The sequence below is a fragment of the Suncus etruscus genome, chromosome 8 (assembly GCF_024139225.1).
Source record: "Suncus etruscus isolate mSunEtr1 chromosome 8, mSunEtr1.pri.cur, whole genome shotgun sequence".
In the NCBI taxonomy this organism is placed as follows: Eukaryota; Metazoa; Chordata; class Mammalia; order Eulipotyphla; family Soricidae; genus Suncus; species Suncus etruscus.
In genome coordinates, this window is record NC_064855.1 from 986,192 (window position 1) to 1,008,395 (window position 22,204).

At 42.4% G+C, this 22,204-nt stretch overlaps 1 pseudogene; it reads left to right on the plus strand.

Annotated features, from left to right (window-relative positions):
* LOC126016408 (LLGL scribble cell polarity complex component 2-like) lies at positions 1-1,506 on the plus strand (annotated as a pseudogene).
* The last annotated feature ends 20,698 nt before the right edge of the window (positions 1,507-22,204 follow it).

The window sequence follows — 22,204 nt, forward strand, 5'->3', positions numbered from 1 at the left end:
TTGGCACCTGGTGAGGAGAAGTGGCCCCTGTTCCACAACGTGGGCTACTTCGACCCTTACAGTGATGACCCCTGCCTGGGCATTCAGAAGCTCTTTCTCTGTAAGTACAGTTGCTACCTGTTTTTGGTTGGTACAGCAGGGCAGGTATTGGTGCTGGCGCTCAAGGACAAGGCAGTGGAGCAGGTGGAGGCTGATCTGCTGCAGGACCACTGGAAGGGGTACAAGTGACTGTGTGCACGCCCTGGATCATGGACTTCATGCTGCCGCAGGGCCAATCACCAGCTGTGGTCATCTTGCTGGCCCTGCACTCCAAATGGTGGCTCCTGGCTTTTGGCACCAGCCTCTTTGACCAGCCTCTTCAGTTTCTTTGACTATCAGCAGCCGTGGCAGGTATTTGTCAAGTGCACACTACACCCGTGACCAGCTGGCTATGGAAGGTCCCCTGTCCTGAGTCACTGAAGAAGTCCCTGCAGCAGTCTTTCCACTGCAGCCATGTGTCTGATTGGAAGTGGTGGCCAGCGGGGCACCTGGGAGAGATACCCAAAGAGGGTGGCTGCACCAAGTGCACTGGCCTGCAGAACATGGAGCTGGCTCCAGTGCAGCTCAAGATTGAGGCCCACTTGGCTGAGGACTCCTTCACTGGCTTTGTCTACACCCTTCCTTTACTTCACTAAAACCTACCCAAGTGACAGCCTTCACCATTGTCCCTTGCTGTGGGTTGGCACCAATGGGATACCATTTACACCTTCTCCTTGTGTGTGCCCCCTGTGGATAGCAGGATGGATGAGCCCTTGCTGGCAGAGCAGGTCAAGGAAATTTATCTGATGCACCATGCACCAAGGAAGTGCATCCTTATGCTGGACAGGTGCAGTGTGCCCCTGCCGGAGCCCCTGGAAGTTGCCCACGACCTGTCAAATAGCCCCAACATGCAGGGCACCCACCAGCTGCTCTTGGTGTCTGAAAAGCAGTTCAAGATGCTTCCTAAGGAAAGCGCTAAGCTGAAGCTGAAGCTCACATTCCTGGAGGGCTCCCAGGTGTGGCACATGGGCATGGCCCACTTTGGCAGCTGCCGAAATGAGGACCTTGGGGAGCACCACCTGGTAATGCTCACCAATGAGCGATATGCAGGTGGTCTTGCTGCTGCTGCTCTGGAAGCAGGTGCATTACAGCTGCATCCTCCACGAGGATGTCAGCAGCATCGCCTCCTGGGTCTTCACCAAATACGGCCAAGGCTTCTACCTCATCTCACCCTTGAAGTTTGAGCGCTTTTTCCCTCTCCACCAAGTGGACGGTTGAGGCCCAGTGCCTAGTGGAGCTGGCTAAGTCCAAGAATCCCTGTCGAGCCAGGAACTCAGGGAGCCAGAGGGAAAGGGACATATGGCTGCCTCCATGATGAAGAGTTCCCTACTCAGTGATGAGAGGATCTTGAAGGAAATTCAGAGCACGCTGGAGAGAGACCTGTGGAGCCAAGGAGACTTGCACTCTCAGAGAATTGTCGTGAGCTGAGTGAGCGAACTTTTGGCTGGCAAATGCACTCATATTATGATGACGACGATCCTCTGGCACCGTCCCCAGAAGGCCCCCTGGATGTTCTGTGTGCCAGGGCCATGCCAGGGGCTTGGGCCCTCCTGGTTTGTACCCTGCTGCTACAATACCCAGCCTCAGAGAGAGTGAGGAAAGACTCCAGGCCTTGTCCATCCTTGCCTCTCAATGTTACACACTTTGGAACTCCATTCCTCCATTTTTGGATTTTAAATCATTAACAGTAACTGCCTTTGGGTGGAAGCATTTTTAAATAAATATCTTATTACCTCTAAACATTTTTAGCCACATGCAAGGCAAATGCCCTATGTACTGTTTTAAGTGAATAAACTGGCTCTGGTCATCAGTATGGAAGCTGTTCTTTCCTGGTTATAAGCTGGGGTAACATCCTCAGCCCCTGAACATAACAAGAGGAAGAAGTAGACCCTTGACAGCTAATAGGATTGACACAAGATCCACTCTTGAGTAGCTTCAAGGGTCTAGGCAAAGCAGAGATGTCAACTCCTGGAAGACAAAGTGCACAAGAAAAGACATTCTGATGAGTCTGTACATGAGAGTAGACCAGGATGTGGTAACCTGGACCAGACAAAGAGACAAGACTAGTGACATATTGTGAGAACTGAGAACCAAGGTCCCCAGAGTTCATGATAAGAGCCCTAGTTAAGATGAGCACAGACCCTAGTAAAGTGTACTTTTCCATTCTGAGGTAAGGCAGAGAGACAGTTAACTCAGAAATTAAAAACCAAAGTTGGTGCCCTCCAGGAATAAGGAATAAGGAACTAGGGGTTGAGTGAGCTCGGAGTGCTCTATCTGATGGGGCTCCCTTGGCAACTAAAGGTTTGGGACAAAGTGTCCCTGGACGACCAAAGTTGAGACAGAAATCATGATGAATTAAGACATCTATACAATGAAATAATTGTTCTGTTAATGATTGTCATTTCTATATAAACTGCTTGAAGATTTGACTTGAGATCCTTGTCAAGATTCCCTTTGAATGAGATTTGGACCTCGGCTAGCCAAATAAACTCCCTTTTGCATTTTGCATTATTGGAGGTGGTCTTTGACTCTCAGCACTGTCTAGTCTAGGGTGTCAATTCGAACCCTAACAATACTACAAGAGAAATCCAGAACCATCTATTTGAACTGTCTAATAAAATTAGACTTCTAACAAAAACAAAAAAAAAGGGCCAACAGACATCCCAGCCTGAAGGGTATTTGCTTTGCACAGGGCTGACTTGAGATTTGATCCCTGGTGTCAAAGTCTTTCCTGACCCACCAGGAGTTATCCCTGATCACAGATCCAGGAGTCAGCCCTGAGCACTGCCAGGAATGGACTTAAACCAAGCAAAAAACAACATAATCCTAAGAACCTTTTTTATCAACCTCTCTGGCACCAGGTCATGACTTACATTTTAAGTCGGAAGTTCTAATCTATCAGTCTGAAATACACTGTTAGTTTAATATGATTCTGAGTGTTTTTTTTTTGTAGGGCCATACATAGCTGTGCTCATGGTTTACGCCTGGTTCTGCACTGCTGGATTCAGGGGACTCACCTGCTGGGGGATTAAACCCCAGTTGGAATTTTCTGGCCTCTGTTAATATCATTTTATTTGCTTTTAATAAAAAAATCAACAGACATACTTCTGAACCTGTGATAAAGTGGAGAGGGAATACATTTAAAGAAAAATGACTATTCTAATGAAACCCAATTGCAAGTGTCAATATGTCCTCTTCATTACCCAGATATGTCAATTAGCTTATTCCTGGTCAATCATTCTTTCTTGATAATGTTTTGATCCCAAGACATTTCTGACAAGTTGTATGGTTACTATGCAGCCCCATGATAGGCCTTTTTTGCAGTAATAAGTTTCTTATTTAAACAAAATGCATCAAGTAGTTGACAGAGTTGATAATAATACATTTGTTTCCAGATAAGTTGTTTCCAAAGTTATCGGAAAATAGAATAAAAATATAAGAAGAAAATAGGAAAGAAATAAAAAAGAAAAAAAATAGAATAACAATCAATTAGTAGGGCTTTTTGTGGATATGACATCCAGTAAACATTTAACTTTCAGGAATCTAAATGCAGGAGCTCACATTACTTATAATTCTATAAGTAATTAAACACTATTTTCATATGCATACTTCAGTATATTTTCCATATATATTTCTTACAATTGCATGCATATTTGTATGGTTTATGAGTGATTTGAGAACTTTGAACAATTTTTAGTAATTAAATGTATTTTTCTATGCTCTGTAAATTCTACTGCTTCTGAAAGAAAGATTCTTTGCATAAACTTCCAACACTTTCTTAGATATATGCAATTGAAATATGATGCAGCTATAAAATATGAAATATGATGAAAGAAATGATGAAATCATGCAATTTGATGCTACTTGGGTGAAAGTAAAAGTAGTGAAGAAAGTCAGATAAAGAATAAAACCTAGATGATCTCACTTATCTGAGGTACCCAAAATAACAGGACAAGGGAACACAAGATATCAAAGATGGTTATTGAGATCATCCTGGACCCTAAATAATAGACAAGAGAAAGACACAGAAGGAAATAAATTGAGGGGTGAAAGAGAAGAGATGGATGGGAGATATGGGTGCAGGGACTTCAAATATATCAGCTGTGTAGAGACGTGTTATGTGTATCTAAACTACAGACCCAAAGGCTATAACATTGAGGTAAGCAGGCCAAACTCCAATAACAAGCCTTTATAATTTTTCTGGTTGGGGAGAAGGGCACAGAGCAACACAGACCAGCAGCCCCTATAATGATGAGTGTGTGGGCGGCCCACCTCAAGTTGAAGGGGGATACCTGGGCAGAGAGGACCCTGTTTTTTGCTCTGGAGGAGTCCTAACCACAATGACTGACCCAGCTCTGTGAGGGCAGTGTCGCAGGGGCACCTTCTGTTCTTCACGCTGACAATGCCCAGGTCGGATAGCTGGTGGATGACTCTTATGATGGGACACAGAAGAGCACCAAGCAAGAGCATCCCAGTGACTCTGTCTGATCCAAGGACCACAAACATCAAATGTTACTTGGCCCTGGGACAGCCCTGAGGGTCATCTATATACTGTCTGCATGTGGTCTTGGAGTTGGCACAGGAATGAAGCCTGGTGCAGGGATCCAACTCCATGAGCATCACTGCTAATGACTGTGTAGACCAGGATAAAGAGCAGGACCAGGGATGTGGTCAGGATGTGGGCAAGCAGTGCAGTGACCACAATTAAACCATCACAAGGAGATACTGGAGGAGAAGACCATAGTTGAGGTCCTCCAATCAGGCCCTGGCCCACTGCTGCTGGTTATGTATAAGGACAGGAGGTACCTCCCCTGGAGCTGGACAGCAGAAAAGAAGCACAATGACTTTTCCCTACCTCTGGTTCAGATGTCTCCGACATGATTGTAGGTTTCCCTACTGCTAAGATCACTCTGACCAGGGCCAAATGCTCATGATCTCTCAGTGGGGGCAGTTTATCCTCCACAACTTGGTCTTATCCCCAGAGTTTTTGGGTGTCAACTTTCACATGCCTGATTCTTCAAAGGGGGGGTGTGCTAACTGCCACACGGCCTGTGCCCAGCTACTACCCTGCTTCCCCATCGAGGCTCCTCCCTCTGATCCAAGCTCCAAAAGCATAAAGGGCTGCCTGCCCTTCTTCCATTTGACATCTGCATGTCCAACAACATGTGCGTGAGCAGATCAACATGTCCATGTTCTTTCTGGATGCCAACATAGTGTATGGCAGCAACGACTTCATGGCCCAATGACTGTACAATCTCACAGATCCAAATGGGCTGCCGGCCATCAACCAAGTATTTTGTGACCAGGGCCAGGGACTGCTGCCCTTTGAAAACGTGTTCCTTGATCCCTACCAGCTCACCAACTGCTCCACCAACATCCCTTACTTTCTAGCGGGTGGTCTCTGAGCCATCAAGACTGTGGTGATGATGGCCCTGAACACCCTCTTTCTGTGAGAGCACAACCAGCTTGTAATGGAGCTGAAGTGCCTGAACCCCCTAGCTGGTATGGGGAGCAGCTGACCAGTAGGCTTATAAGGTCATGGGCGCTATGATCCAGATTATCACCTACCATGATTTCCTGCTTGTGCTTCTGGGTCTGGTCCACTATACTCATTCCTTGGGGCCATACCAGGCTTACTGCTACAAAAAGGACCCATGGTTGGCCAACATCTTCACCATGGTCTCCTGCTTCAGACACACAATGATGCAGCCCTTCAGGCTGCACTTAGTCATTACCATACCTACAGCTCCACCTCACCGGCACCCAGAAGTGATGTCTTCTTTGCCATCTGGTGTGTGGTGCAAGAGGGTGCATTGACTCCATTCTTCAAGGCCTCATTGCCCCACCTGCCAAAATGCTAAAATACCTACTTCAGGAGTGGCTGTTTAAGAAAATGCACAGGTTTGGGCAGGACTTGGTAGCCATCAATTTGCAGCAAGGCTGGGGCCATGGCATATCAAGGTACAATGTATGAAGGTGCTACTGTGGCCTCTTCTAGTCCAAGACCATTGCTGAGCTCAGTGTGGTGTTAAAAAACTAAATCTTGGCAAGAAAGTTTATGAAGCTCTATGGGAGGCCTGACAACATTGACCTGTGGGATGGAGCCATTGCCAATTCCTTAGTTAAAGGAGGGGCTGTGTGAGGGCCTCTCTGGACTTGTCTGTTGGGGAAGCAGTTCTGCATAATCTGCAATGAAGACAGGTTCTGGTGGGAGAAGACAGGACTGTGTGGAATTTCCTTCCCAGCAATCATTTGTGACAATAGTGGCATCATCACTGTGTCCAGAGAAGTTTTCAGTAATGCCAAATATCTGTAACAATTTGTGAGCTACAGTAACATCCTCAGTTTGAACTTGTTCTACTGACAAGGCCAATGGGATCTCTGGACAGATGGGAAAGGCCCTCCACCTGTTGGCCCCCAGCAGGTCCTGTTCCTCTCAATAAATGGTACTGAGCAGGAGGGTCTCTAGGCCCATGATTAGGTGTCCACTGTGTGGACTGCACTGACATTAGTCAATGTGAGTGAATCTGAGAAAAGGCTCCAATGGAAATCCAAGGCAGGAGAAGGGCAGCAGCATTAGGGCTGGGTATGAACATATTCTTGTAATAATTGCATTTGAGCAGAAAAATAGTCTAAGCACTATTAATAAATAAACTTTTATTTCAGTATACAAAAGAATACCAATGGAAGGTCCCGTGGACTACTTACAAAGCTGCTTATTTTTTTTATCTATGGTTTTGGGGTCATATCAGGTGGTGCTGGGGTTATCACTAATAAGGCTACAATGAGACTTGTATGCAAGGCAAAAATCTTAAATTGAAAAACATCTCTCTGGTAGAAATGCTCAGTGACCCCAGAGAACTGCACCTCACAGGTACTTTCACCCATCCCAACAGTGCATGGATGGTTGAATATGGTATTGGAATTTTTTAAAATTTTGTTTTGTTGAGGCAATTGTAGTCTGCAGAGTCCTTCATGGTTGAATTTCAGATGCACAGTGAGTCAAGGCCCTTTCCACCACCAGTGTTAGCTTCCCTCCCCCAGTGGACCCAGAGTGCATCCTATTCCACAATCTGTGTGGTAGGCCCCTTTGGGATTGAATTGTTGAAGTTTGGGTCCCTTGAGTCTATTGTCATTGACTTTGGCTTAGATATTTGGTTCTGTCCTTGTTTGTTTCCCTACTGATGCATCCCAGACCTGTTGGCCCCTGACCCACAGCATTTCTTTATTCCTTTCTTCTTTTCTTCTTTTCTTCTTCTTTTTCTTCTTCTTCTTCTTCTTCTTCTTCTTCTTCTTCTTCTTCTTCTTCTTCTTCTTCTTCTTCTTCTTCTTCTTCTTCTTCTTCTTCTTCTTCTTCTTCTTCTTCTTCTTCTTCTTCTTCTTCTTCTTCTTCTTCTTTTGATTTTTGGGCCACACCCGGTAATGCTCAGGGGTTACTCCTGGCTATGTGCTCAGAAGTTGCTCCTGGCTTGGGGGACCATATGGGACACCGGGGGATCGAACCACGGTCCGTCCAAGCATAGCGCAGGCAAGGCAGGCACCTTACCTTTAGCGCCACCGCCCGGCCCCTTATTCCTTTCTTCTGAGTTTTTTTTTTTTTTTTTTTAATTTTTTTTTTATTTAAACACCTTGATTACATACATGATTGTGTTTGGGTTTCAGTCATAAAAGGAACACCACCCATCACCAGTGCAACATTCCCATCACCCAAGTCCCAAATCACCCTCCTCCCCACCCAACCCCCGCCTGTACCCTAAACAGGCTCTACATTTCCCTCATACATTCTCAATATTAGGACAGTTCAAAATGTAGTTATTTCTCTAACTAAACTCATCACTCTTTGTGGTGAGCTTCCTGAGGTGAGCTGGAACTTCCAGCTCTTTTCTCTTTTGTGTCTGAAAATTATTATTACAAGGGTGTCTTTCATTTTTCTTAAAACCCATAGATGAGTGAGACCATTCTGCGTTTTTCTCTCTCTCTCTGACTTATTTCACTCAGCATAATAGATTCCATGTACATCCATGTATAGGAAAATTTCATGACTTCATCTCTCCTGACAGCTGCATAATATTCCATTGTGTATATGTACCACAGTTTCTTTAGCCATTCATCTGTTGAAGGGCATCTTGGTTGTTTCCAGAGTCTTGCTATGGTAAATAGAGCTGCAATGAATATAGGTGTAAGGAAGGGGTTTTTGTATTGTATTTTTGTGTTCCTAGGGTATATTCCTAGGAGTGGTATAGCTGGATCGTATGGGAGCTTGATTTCCAGTTTTTGGAGGAATCTCCATATCGCTTTCCATAAAGGTTGAACTAGACAGCATTCCCACCAGCAGTGGATAAGAGTTCCTTTCTCTCCACATCCCCGCCAACACTGTTTATTCTCATTCTTTGTGATGTGTGCCATTCTCTGGGGTGTGAGGTGGTATCTCATCGTTGTTTTGATTTGCATCTCCCTGATGATTAGTGATGTGGAACATTTTTTCATGTGTCTTTTGGCCATGCGTATTTCTTCTTTGTCAAAGTGTCTGTTCATTTCTTCTCCCCATTTTTTGATGGGGTTAGATGTTTTTTTCTTGTAAAGTTCTGTCAGTGCCTTGTATATTTTGGAGATTAGCCCCTTATCTGATGGGTATTGGGTGAATAGTTTCTCCCACTCAGTGGGTGGCTCTTGTATCCTGGGTACTATTTCCTTTGAGGTGCAGAAGCTTCTCAGCTTAATATATTCCCATCTGTTAATCTCTGCTTTCACTTGCTTGGAGAGTGCAGTTTCCTCCTTGAAGATGCCTGTAATGTCCTGTAGTGTTTTGCCTATGTGCTGTTCTATATATCTTATGGTTTTGGGGCTGATATCGAGGTCTTTAATCCATTTGGATTTTACCTTTGTACATGATGTTAGCTGGGGGTCTAAGTTTAATTTTTTGCAAGTGGCTATCCAATTGTGCCAACACCACTTATTGAAGAGGCTTTCCCTGCTCCATTTAGGATTTCCTGCTCCTTTATCAAAAATTAGATGGTTGTATCTCTGGGGAACATTTTCTGAGTATTCAAGCCTATTCCACTGATCTGAGGACCTATCCTTATTCCAATACCATGCTGTTTTGATAACTGTTGCTTTGTAGTACAGTTTAAAGTTGGGAAAAGTAATTCCTCCCATATTCTTTTTCCCAATGATTGCTTTAGCTATTCGAGGGTGTTTATTGTTCCAAATGAATTTCAAAAGTGTCTGATCCACTTCTTTGAAGAATGTCATGGGTATCTTTAGAGGGATGGCATTAAATCTGTATAATGCCTTGGGGAGTATTGACATTTTGATGATGTTAATCCTGCCAATCCATGAGCAGGGTATGTGTTTCCATTTCCGTGTGTCCTCTCTTATTTCTTGGAGCAGAGTTTTATAGTTTTCTTTGTATAGGTCCTTCACATATTTAGTCAAGTTGATTCCAAGATATTTGAGTTTGTGTGGTACTATTGTGAATGGGGTTGTTTTCTTAATGTCCATTTCTTCTTTATTACTGTTGGTGTATAGAAAGGCCATTGATTTTTGTGTGTTAATTTTGTAGCCTGCCACCTTGCTATATGAGTCTATTGTTTCTAGAAGCTTTTTGATAGAGTCTTTAGGGTTTTCTAAGTAGAGTATCATGTCATCTGCAAACAGTGAGAGCTTGACTTCTTCCTTTCCTATCTGGATTCCCTTGATATCCTTTTCTTGCCTAATCGCTATAGCAAGTACTTCCAGTGCTATGTTGAATAGGAGTGGTGAGAGAGGACAGCCTTGTCTTGTGCCAGAATTTAGAGGGAAGGCTTTCAGTTTTTCTCCATTGAGGATAATATTTGCCACTGGCTTGTGGTAGATGGCCTTCACTATATTGAGAAAGGTTCCCTCCATTCCCATCTTGCTGAGAGTTTTGATCAAGAATGGGTGTTGGACCTTATCAAATGCTTTCTCTGCATCTATTGATATGATCATGTGGTTTTTATTTTTCTTGTTATTGATGTTGTGTATTATGTTGATAGATTTACGGATGTTAAACCAGCCTTGCATTCCTGGGATGAAACCTACTTGATCGTAGTGGATGATCTTCTTAAGGAGGCATTGAATCCTATTTGCCAGGATTTTGTTGAGGATCTTTGCATCTGCATTCATCAGTGATATTGGTCTGTAATTTTCTTTTTTGGTAGCGTCTCTGTCTGGTTTAGGTATCAAGGTGATGTTGGCTTCATAAAAGCTATTTGGAAGTGTTTCTGTTTGTTCAATTTCATGAAAGAGTCTTGCCAAGATTGGCAGTAGTTCCTCTTGGAAAGTTTGATAGAATTCATTAGTGAATCCATCTGGACCTGGGCTTTTGTTTTTCGGCAGACATTTGATTACTGTTTTAATTTCATCAATGGTGATGGGGGTGTTTAGATATGCTACATCCTCTTCCTTCAACCGTGGGAGATTATAAGAGTCCAAGAATTTATCCATTTCTTCCAGGTTCTCATTTTTAGTGGCGTAGAGTTTTTCAAAGTAGTTTCTGATTACCCTTTGAATCTCTGTCATATCAGTAGTGATCTCTCCTTTTTCATTCCTGATACGAGTTATCAAGTTTCTCTCTCTCTCTTTCTTTGTTAGGTTTGCCAGTGGTCTATCAATCTTGTTTATTTTTTCAAAGAACCAACTTCTGCTTTCGTTGATCTTTCGGATTGTTTTTTGAGTTTCCACTTCGTTGATTTCTGCTCTCAGCTTTGTTATTTCCTTCTGTCTTCCTGTTCTTGGGTCCTTTTGTTGAGCATTTTCTAGTTCTATTAGCTGTGTCATTAAGCTACTCAGGTAAGCTCCTTCTTCCTTCCTGATGTGTGCTTGCAAAGCTATAAATTTTCCTCTCAGTACTGCTTTTGCTGTGTCCCATAAGTTCTGAGAGTTTGTGTCTTTATTGTCATTTGTTTCCAGGAACCTTTTTATTTCCTCCTTGATTTCATCTCGGACCCACTGGTTATTGAGCATGAGGCTGTTTAACTTCCAGGTGTTAAAGTGTTTCTTCTGAGTCCCTTTGGAGTTCACAAATAATTTCAGAGCCTTGTGGTCAGCGAAGGTAGTCTGCAAAATTTCTATCCTCTTGATCTTATGGAGGTATGTTTTATGTGCCAGCATGTAGTCTATCCTGGAGAATGTCCCATGTACATTGGAGAAGAATGTGTATCCAGGTTTCTGGGGATGGAGTGTCCTATATATATCCACTAGGCCTCTTTCTTCCATTTCTCTCCTCAGGTCTAGTATATTCTTGTTGGGTTTCAGTCTGGTTGACCTGTCCAGTGTTGACAAAGCCGTGTTTAGGTCCCCCACAATTATTGTGTTGTTGTTGATATTATTTTTCAGATTTGTCAGCAGTTGTATTAAATATTTTGCTGGCCCCTCATTCGGTGAATATATGTTTAGGAGAGTTATTTCTTCCTGCTCTACGTACCCCTTGATTAATATAAAATGTCCGTCTTTGTCCCTTACAACCTTCCTGAGTATAAAGTTTGCATTATCTGATATTAGTATGGCCACTCCAGCTTTTTTATGGGTGTTGTTTGCTTGGATAACTTTTCTCCAGCCTTTTATTTTGAGTCTATGTTTGTTCTGACTATTCAGGTGCGTTTCTTGTAGGCAGCAGAAGGTTGGATTGAGTTTTTTGATCCATTTAGCCACTCTGTGTCTCTTAACTGGTGCATTTAGTCCATTGACGTTGAGAGAAAGAATTGTCCTGGGATTTAACGCCATCTTTATTTCAAAATTTGGTGTGTCTTTTGGGTAGTCTTGTCTTAGATTAGGTCTTTCAGTTTTTCTCTTAAGACTGGTTTTGTGTCTGTGAAGTTTCTGAGCTGTTTTTTGTCTGTGAAACCATGTATTCTTCCATCAAACCGGAAAGTGAGTTTTGCTGGGTATAGTATTCTGGGTGAAGCATTCATTTCATTCAGTCTTGTCACAATATCCCACCACTGCTTTCTGGCATTGAGCGTTTCTGGTGACAGGTCTGCTGTAAATCTCAGAGAAGCTTGCTTGAACATGATTTCCCCTTTTGATCTTGCTGTTTTCAGAATTCTGTCTCTATCTGTGGGATTTGTCATTGTGACTAGGATGTGTCTTGGGGTGGTTTTTCTGGGGTCTCTTTTGGTTGGTACTCTTCGGGCATGCAGGATTTGATCACATATATTCTTTAGCTCTGGAAGTTTCTCTTTAATGATGTTCTTGACCATTGATTCTTCCTGGAAATTTTCTTCCTGGGTCTCTGGGACTCCAATGATTCTTAAGTTGTTTCTGTTGATCTTATCATAGACTTCTATTTTCGTCTGTTCCCATTCTTTGACTAATTTTTCCATTGTCTGCTCATTTGCTTTAAGTTTTTTGTCCAATCTCTCCTGCTGTATGGAATTGTTATGTATCTCATCTTCCACAGCACCAAGTCTATTCTCAGCTTCTGATACCCTGTCCCAGAGCTTATCCATTTTGTCATTCACTTCGTTTACTGAGTTTTTCAGGCCTGTTAGTTGACATGTTATTTCAGTTTGGAGTTTTGTCATTTCTGCCTTCATATTTTCTTGGTTCTTATTAGTGTTCTGTTCAACTCGATCCATGGTTTCTTGGAGTCTGTTGAGCACCTTCCATATTGCTAGTCTAAAGTCCTTATCTGAGAGGTTGATTAGTTGTTCAGTCATTATCTGGTCCTCAGAATTGTCATCTTCATTCTCTATGTCTGATGCTGGCCTGCGCTGTTTCCCCATTGTCACATTTGTATTGTGGGTTTTTCTACGTGTTGTAGTGGTATTCATTGTCTATATGATGTAGGCAGCACACTCCTCTGGCTCTTCCCTTTCTGGATGGGCTGACTTGCCTCTAAGGGAGGGGAGTCCTCCGTGGATGAAGCCTCACACTGGGTCAAATCTTAGGCCCGAGCATGTAACAGAGAAGACAGTCCAGAGAGAAATGTTTGCTTCTGTGATATAGCGCCGTTCTTAGTGTGATTTTTCCTTCTTGTTGCAATGGAGTTCTTTCCTTAGAAAGAGTGCACGGCCGCGTAGCAAAGCGGAGCGGCCGTGCTCCTCTGAGCCTCTTTTTGCCCCACTCGCAAGAGTTTCACGCAAGAGGACAGTAGACAGACATAGACAGGTCACACTCACAGTCTTTCACAGCTGAGCCCCACTGGGCCGGTGTACTTTCGCGGATTTTCCCCGCCTGGTGTCACACACAGGGAGCCAGCTTTTGCAAAGGATAGCCGGTTTTTATGCTCTGAAGTCCCTCCCTGAAAATGGCGTCTGGGCGAGCGAGGTTTCTGGAGGCTCTTTTTGCTCCACTCGCAAGAGTTTCACGCAAGAGGACAGTAGACAGACATAGACAGGTCACACTCACAGTCTTTCACAGCTGAGCCCCACTGGGCCGGTGTACTTTCGCGGATTTTCCCCGCCTGGTGTCACACACAGGGAGCCAGCTTTTGCAAAGGATAGCCGGTTTTTATGCTCTGAAGTCCCTCCCTGAAAATGGCGTCTGGGCGAGCGAGGTTTCTGGAGGCTCTTTTTGCCCCACTCGCAAGAGTTTCACGCAAGAGGACAGTAGACAGACATAGACAGGTCACACTCACAGTCTTTCACAGCTGAGCCCCACTGGGCCGGTGTACTTTCGCGGATTTTCCCCGCCTGGTGTCACACACAGGGAGCCAGCTTTTGCAAAGGATAGCCGGTTTTTATGCTCTGAAGTCCCTCCCTGAAAATGGCATCTGGGCGAGCGAGGTTTCTGGAGGCTCTTTTTGCCCCACTCGCAAGAGTTTCACGCAAGAGGACAGTAGACAGACATAGACAGGTCACACTCACAGTCTTTCACAGCTGAGCCCCACTGGGCCGGTGTACTTTCGCGGATTTTCCCCGCCTGGTGTCACACACAGAGAGCCAGCTTTTGCAAAGGATAGCCGGTTTTTATACTCTGAAGTCCCTCCCTGAAAGTGGCGTCTGGGCGAGCGAGGTTTCTGGAGGCTCTTTTTGCCCCACTCGCAAGAGTTTCACGCAAGAGGACAGTAGACAGACATAGACAGGTCACACTCGCAGTCTTTCACAGCTGAGCCCCACTGGGCCGGTGTACTTTCGCGGATTTTCCCCGCCTGGTGTCACACACAGGGAGCCAGCTTTTGCAAAGGATAGCCGGTTTTTATCCTTTCTTCTGAGTTTTATAAAAAAAAAAAAAAAAAGAGGGACTATGTGGTGGAATAAAGTGATCAGTGTCCCAAGGTTCTATGAGAATGGTGGGTGCCCCAATTTGAAGAATGGGTAGTGAAAAGTATAATAAAATAAAAATTGAAAATATTTCTGGTTGGGGCTGGAATGATAGCACAGTGTGGGAGGGGTGTTTACCTTGTAGACAGTCTACCAGGATTTGATCCTTGGCATTCCATTTGGTCTCAAACTTGCGGCCCACGGGCCATTTGCGGCCCTCCATACAACATTTTGTGGCCTGCGGCCAGCCTTCAAATATCACAGTATTCGCGAATATTTGCTTACCAAATAATCGCAATAAAAATCGCATTAGTAAGAAAAAATCGCATTAAACATTTGCATACCCCGAGCAGTTCCGTTCAGGGTATGCAAATGTTTAATACGATTTTTTGTGATTTTTTTCTTACTGATGCGATTTTTTTTTTTTTTTTGGTTTTTGGGCCACACCCGTTTGACACTCAGGGGTTACTCCTGGCTATGAGCTCAGAAATCGCCCCTGGCTTGGGGAGACCATATGGGACGCCGGGGGATCGAACCGCGGTCCGTCCTACGCTAGCACTTGTAAGGCAGACACCTTACCTCTAGCGCCACCTTCCCGGCCCCACTAATGCGATTTTTTATTGTGAATATTCGATAAGCGAATAATCGTGAATACTTTGTGCCTAGCGCATACATCATTTCTGCTGCTCCTGCCCACTGTCCCTTGCATTATTGGAGGCCTAAGGAAGAGAAGGGAGAGAAGTTTATTACAGAATTAGATTTTGTCATACCTTCATCATGACTTCATCAAAGCCTGCAGTGAAGAGAAAGATTGATGACGAGCATAGACAATTTCAGGAAAAGTGGGAGATGCAGTATTTTTTTTATTGAGCACAGGGGCATCCCCACATGTTTTATTTGCTCAGAGAAAGTTGCAGTGCACAAGGAATACAACTTGAAACGCGATTATTCAACTAAACATGCTGAGGAATGTGCAAAATATCAAGGAAATGAGAGACCCAAGCGGGTTGCCAGTCTTAAAGCATGTCTAATGAGGCAACAAGATTTCTTCAAGAAAGCAACCAAAGAGAATTTTGCATCAGTTGAAGCTAGTTACATGGTTAGTGAGATGATTGCTAAGGCAGGGAAACCATTCACAGAAGGGGAGTTTGTTAAAAAAAATGCATGTTACAGGCTGCAAGTATTATTTGTCTGGAAAAGAAAGGTCAGTTTAGCAAAATCAGCCTCTCTGCCAACACTGTGGTAGAGCGCATTTCTGACATGTCAAGTGACATTTATTATCAACTGTGTGAGAAAGCCAAATGTTTTGATGCATACTCAGTTGCTCTTGACAAGGGCACAGATATAACAGACACTGTGCAGCTCATAATTTATGTCCGTGGTGTTGATTGCAATTTTGAATTGACAGAGGAGCTGCTCACAAGAATTCCAATGCATGGCCAAACCACTGCTAATGAGATATTTCAGCATCTGTGTGATGCCATTGAGAATGCAGGTTTGCCATGGAAGAAGTTTGTTGGAATAATAACCAATGAAGCACCATCAATGACAGGGAGGAAAAATGGACTGGTGGCACTTGTTCAAAAAAAAAAAACTTGAAGAGGAGGGTGTAGAGAAGGCCATTGCTCTTCACTGCATTATCCATCAGCAGGCCCTTTGCAGTAAATGCCTGCCGTGTGACAATGTGATGTCTATTGTTGTGAAATGTATCAACCAAATCAGAACCAGGGGCTTAAAGCACAGGAGGTTCCATGCTTTTTTAGAGGAAATGGAATCAAAATATGGAGATATGCTCTATTTCACTGAGGTACATTGGCTCAGCAGGGGAAATGTCCTGAAAAGATTTTTTGAGTTGAGAGAAGAAGTGAAAGCCTTCATGGAGAAGAATGGGAATGCTGTTTCTGAGTTGAGTGATCACAAATGGCTCATGGACTTAGCTTTTCTTGTTGACATCGCACATAAGCTAAATGTACTAAACAAGATGTTACAAGGCCTGGGTTAGCTTATCAGTGCTGCCTATGACAACGTTAGGGCATTCTCTACAAAACTTGTGTTATGGAAATCCCAGCTCTCTCAGACAAACCTTTGCCATTTCCCAGCATGCAAGGAACTTGTGAATGCAGGCATACCATTCAGTGGTGAGGAATATGTTGATGCTATTTTTAAGCTAGAGAAGGAATTTGATCACAGATTTGCAGACTTCAAAAAGCACAGGGCCACTTTTCAAATTTTTGTGGATCCCTTTTCCTTTGATGTGCAAGATGCCCCTCCTGTGCTTCAAATGGAGCTCATTGACCTGCAATGCAACTCTGATCTCAAAGCCAAGTTCAGGGAGATTAGTGGAAAAAGCAGACATGCATGGGCAATTTTTGAGAGAATTGACCCCCAGCTTCCCTGAGCTTTCCCGAATGTTCAAGCATACCACATGCCTTTTTAGGAGCACATATTTGTGTGAAAAGTTATTCTCCACATTGAACTTCAATAAGTCAAAGTACAGGTCTAGACTTAATGATGATTACCTTCAAGCCATACGGAGGGTCTCAACTACTTCCTCTTTAAAGCCAAATGTGGTTCAGATTTGTGAGAAGAAGTGCTGTCAAGTCTCTGGCAGCAAGGAATAGGCAAAAGATGCCATGTTCAGAAGAACTGTTCATGATCTTCACTCAATGTCCTATTCTTGTTCAGAAAAAATAATTAAAACTGTTAATAATGACGTTTGAGTATTTTTTTTGTGTGAAATCCCTTACGCAGCCCTGCCTCACCCCGACTTTGCCTCCTGCGGTCCCCAGGTAAATTGAGTTTGAGACCCCTGCTATAAGGAATGATTCCTGAGCACAGAGCCACAAGAACCTGTGAGCACTGCCAGATATGGCCCCCAAACAAAAACAAACAAAATGTTTCTTGTTCAGAAGGCCAGCAGATAGAACTTGTGACATTATTGAAGAGAAGTTGACACTGGTGGTTGGGCCACTGTATGCTTGAAACTCTATTCACAAAGTTATCCCGAGGAGGCCAAGAAAGACCTCGCAAGAACTGTCTCCTAGAGGCTCCACAGCAGACAGGAACTCTCTCTTCCTGTGAAGGGAAGTGGTGTTGAACCCCTGCTGTGTGCTTAGCCACAAGAAGAAAGAGTGAAAAAAACCTCTGCTGCCTCCACCTATTTGCTCTTCTGTACCCTGAAATGTCCCGAGGAGGCCAAGAAAGACCCAGCAAAAACTCCTAGATGCTCCACAACAGCCAGGGGCTCCAGTAGAGAGTGGCCACTTCCCTTGCTTCACAAACACTCACTTATTTTAACTAATTAACCCCACTATAATACATAGAAAAAAATTACGGTACAAGCATGACAATGGGGAAACCAGATAGGAAAATACCATGCGCAGAGAATGAAGATGAAGCTCTGATGACCTCCAAAATATCAACCACCTGATTACTGTCTCAGATAAGGAGTTTAGAATAGAAATATGGAGGATACTCATAGAAATTCAAGAAAGCATAGATCAAGCTGAACAGAATACAAAGATAGAAATCAGAAATTCCAAACTGAAATAATAGGTCTGAAACACTCAGTAGATGAATTGAAAACGTCTCCAACAGAATAACAGCAGCCGAGGACAGAATCAGTGAACTGGAAGATGAGATGCAGAACAACTCCATACAGCAGGAGAGATTGGAAAAGAACCTTAAAGCGAATGATCAGACAATGGGAAAAGTACTCAAAGAATGTGAACAGATGAAAATAGAATAGTTTGAAAATAAATATAGTTTGATTAACTCAACAGAAACAATGTAAGTTTCATTGGAATCCAGAGGCCGAGGAAGAAGATTCCCAGGAAGAAGCAACCATCAAAGACATCATTACAGAGAAACTCCCAGAGCTAAAGACTGCATGCAACCAAATCTTGCATGCCCAAAGAGTACTAGCTAAAAGATACCCAAACAAAAGTATCCAAAGACACATCCTAGTCACAATGATGAATTCCATAGATATAGAATACTTAAAGCAACAAGAATTAAAATGGAAAATTACATTCAAAGAAGCATCCTTACAATTTACAGCAGACATGTCACAAGAAACCCTCATGACCAGAGACAGTGGTGAGAGATTGTGACAAGACTGAATGAAATGGATACTTCACTTAGAATACTGCACCCAGCCTGACTCATGTTCAGGTTTGATGGAAGGATACATAGCTTCATGGATAAGCAATAGCTCAGAAACTTTACAGATGCAAAACCAGCCTTAAAGGAAAAAACGAAAGGTCTACTTTAAGACAAGACAGATCAACAGACACACCAAACTTATACACAAAGATGACATTAAATCCCATGATAATCATCTCCCTCAATGTCAATGGACTAAGTGCACCAGTTAAGAGACACAGCATGGAAAATTGATCAAAAAGATAAATCCAAATTTCTGCTGCCTACAAGAAACATACCTGAATATTCAGAACAAACCTAGACTCAAAATCAAAGACTGAAGGAAATTCATCCAAAAAAACAACACTCTTAAAAAAGCTGGAGTGGTCATATTAATATCAGATGACACAAACTTAAGACTCAGAAAAGTTGTAACTGACATCTCCAGAAACCTGGATACACATTCATTTCCAATGTACATGGGTCATTTTCCAAGATAGACCACATGCTGGCACATAAAAATATCTTCATAAAATCAAGAGGATATAAATTTTGCAGACTACCTTCACTGATCACAAGACTTTGAAATTAAATTTGAAGTACAAAGGGACAAAGAAGAAAAACTTTAACACCTAAAAACTAAACAGCCTACTACTGAACAACCTGTGGGTTTGAGATAAAATAAAAGAGGAAATAAAAACTTTTCTGGAAACAAATGACAATAGAGAAACAGACTATCTGAAGCCATGGGACACAACAAAAGTGGTACTGAGAGGAAATATAGTTTTGCAAGCACACATCAGGAGGGAAGAAGGGGACTACATGAATAGCTTAATGACGCAGTCTATAAAACTAGAAAATGATAAAAAAAAAAAAGAAACTCAAAATAGGTAAAACAGAAGGAAACAACAAAGCTTAGAGAGGAAATTAATGAAGTAGAAACCCAAAAAACAATCTCAAAGATCAACATAAGCAGAAGTTGGTTCTTTGAAAAAATAAACAAGATCAATAGACCACTGGCAAAACTCACAAAGAGAGAGTGAAACTTGATAAACCATGTTAGAAATGAAAAGGGGGAGATAATTACAGATATTGCAAAGATTCAAAGGGTAATCAGAGACTGTTTTGAGAAACTCTATACCATGAAATATGAGAACCTGAAAGAAATGGATAAATTCTTGGACTCTTATGACCTTCCATGGTTGAGTAAGGAGGATGTAGCATATCTAAACACCCCCATCACTATTGAGGAAATTAAAATGATAATCAAATGTGTGCCCCAAAACAAAAGCCCACACCCAGATGGATTTACTAATGAATTCTTTTAAACCTTTCAAGAGGAACTACTACCAATCCTTGCCAGACTTTTTCATGAAACTGAAAAAACAGAAACAATTACAAATAGTATTTATGAAGCCAACATCACCTTGACATCTAAATTAAACAGATGCTGTTAAAAAAGAAAATTACAGACCAATATCCCTGAAAAACACATATACAAAGATCTTCAACAAAATTTTGACAAATAGAATCCAAGGCCTCATCAAGAGATCATTTACCACAATCAAGTAGGTTTCATCTCAGGAATGCAAGGATGGTTTAACATCTGTAAATCAATCAACATAATACACAATATAAACAATAAAAATGGAAACCATATGATAATATCAATAGATGCAGAAAAAGCATTTGATAATTTGCAACACCCATTCTTGATAAAAACTCTCATCAAAATGGGAATAAAAGGAACTTTTCTCAATATAGTTAAGGCCATCTACCACAAACCAGTGGCAAATATTATCCTCAATGGAAAAAAACTAAAAGCCTTTCCTCTAAAGTCTGGTTCAAGACAAGGCTGCCCTCTCTCACCACTCTTATTCAACATAGTACTTAAGTACTTGCTATAGTGATTGGGCAAGAAAAAGATATAAAGTGCATCCAGATAGGAAAGGAAGAAGTCAAGCTCTTACTGTCTGCAGATGACATGGTACTATATTTAGAAAACCCTACCAAAAAGCTTCTATAAATAATAGATTCATATAACAAAGTGGCAGGCTACAAAATTAACACGCAAAAATCAATGGTCTTCTTCTTTTTCTTTTTTCTTTTTTTGGTTTTTGGGCCACACCCGGCGGTGCTCAGGGGTTACTCCTGGCTGTCTGCTCAGAAATAGCTCCTGGCAGGCACGGGGGACCATATGGGACACCAGGATTTGAACCAACCACCTTTGGTCCTGGATCCGCTGCTTGCAAGGCAAATGCCACTGTGCTATCTCTCCGGGCCCATCAATGGTCTTCTTATAGACCAATAATGGCAGAGAAGAAATGGACATTAAAAAAAAACCAATTCACATTAGTGTCATGCAAACTCAAATATCTTGGAGTCAAATTAACTAAAGACATGAAGGACCTATACAAAAACTACAAACCCTGCTTCAAGAAATAAGAGAGGACATGTGGAAATGGAAACACATATCCTGCTCATGGATTGGCAGGATTGACATCATTAAAATGGCAATACTCCCCAAAGCATGGTACAGATTTAATGCAATCCCTCTAAAGATACCCATGACATCTTCAAAGAAGTGGATAAAACAATCCTAAAATTCATTTGGAACAATAAACACCCATGAATAGCTAAAGCAATGACTAGGAAAAAGAATATGGGAGGCATTATTTTCCTAATTTTAAATAGTATTACAAAGCAATAGTTATCAAAACAGCATGATATTGGGATAAAAACAGATCTGCAGTTCAGTGGAATAGGTTCGCGTATTCAGAGAATGTTCCTCAGACATACAATCATTTAATTTTTGATAAAGGGGCAAGAAATCCAAAATGGAGCAAGGAAAGCCCTTCAAGAAGTGGTGTTGGCATAACTGGTTAGCCACTTGCAAGAAAGTGAACTCAGACCCCCACCTGACACCGGGTGTGAAGGTAAAATCCAAATGGATTAAAGACCTTGATATCAGACCTGATACCATAGATATATAGAACAACATGTAGGTAATAAACTCCATGACATTGAGACTAAAGGCATCTTCAAGGAGGAAACTGCCACTCTCTATAAACAAGTAGAAGTAGAGATAAACAGATGGGACTATATTAAATTAAGACGTTTCTGCACCTCAAAGGCAATAGTGTCTAGGATACAAGAGCCACCCACTAAATAGGAGAAATTATTCACCCAATTCTCATCAGATAAGGGGCTAATATCCAAAATATACAAGACACTGACAGAACTTTACAAGAAAAAATATAATCTCATCAAAAATGGGGAGAAGAAATGAACAGACACTTTGTCAAAGAAGAAATGGCCAAAAGACATATGAAAAAGTGCTCCATGGGGCCGGGAAGGTGGCGCTAGAGGTAAGGTGTCTGCCTTGCAAGTGCTAGCCTAGGACGGACCATGGTTCGATCCCCCAGCGTCCCATATGGTCCCCCCAAGCCAGGGGCGATTTCTGAGCGCATAGCCAGGAGTAACCCCTGAGCGTCAAATGGGTGTGGCCCAAAAAAAAAGAAAAAAAAAAGAAAAAAAAAGTGCTCCACATCACTAATCATTAGGGAGATGCAAATCAAAACAACTATGAGGCACCATCTCATGCCACAGATATTGGCACACATCACAAAGAATGAAAACAAGTAGTGCTGGTGGGGATGTGGAGAGAAAGGAACTCTTATTTACTGCTTTTGGGAATGCTGTCTAGTCCAGCCTTTATGGAAAACAATATGAAAATTTCTCAAAAACCTGAAAATTGA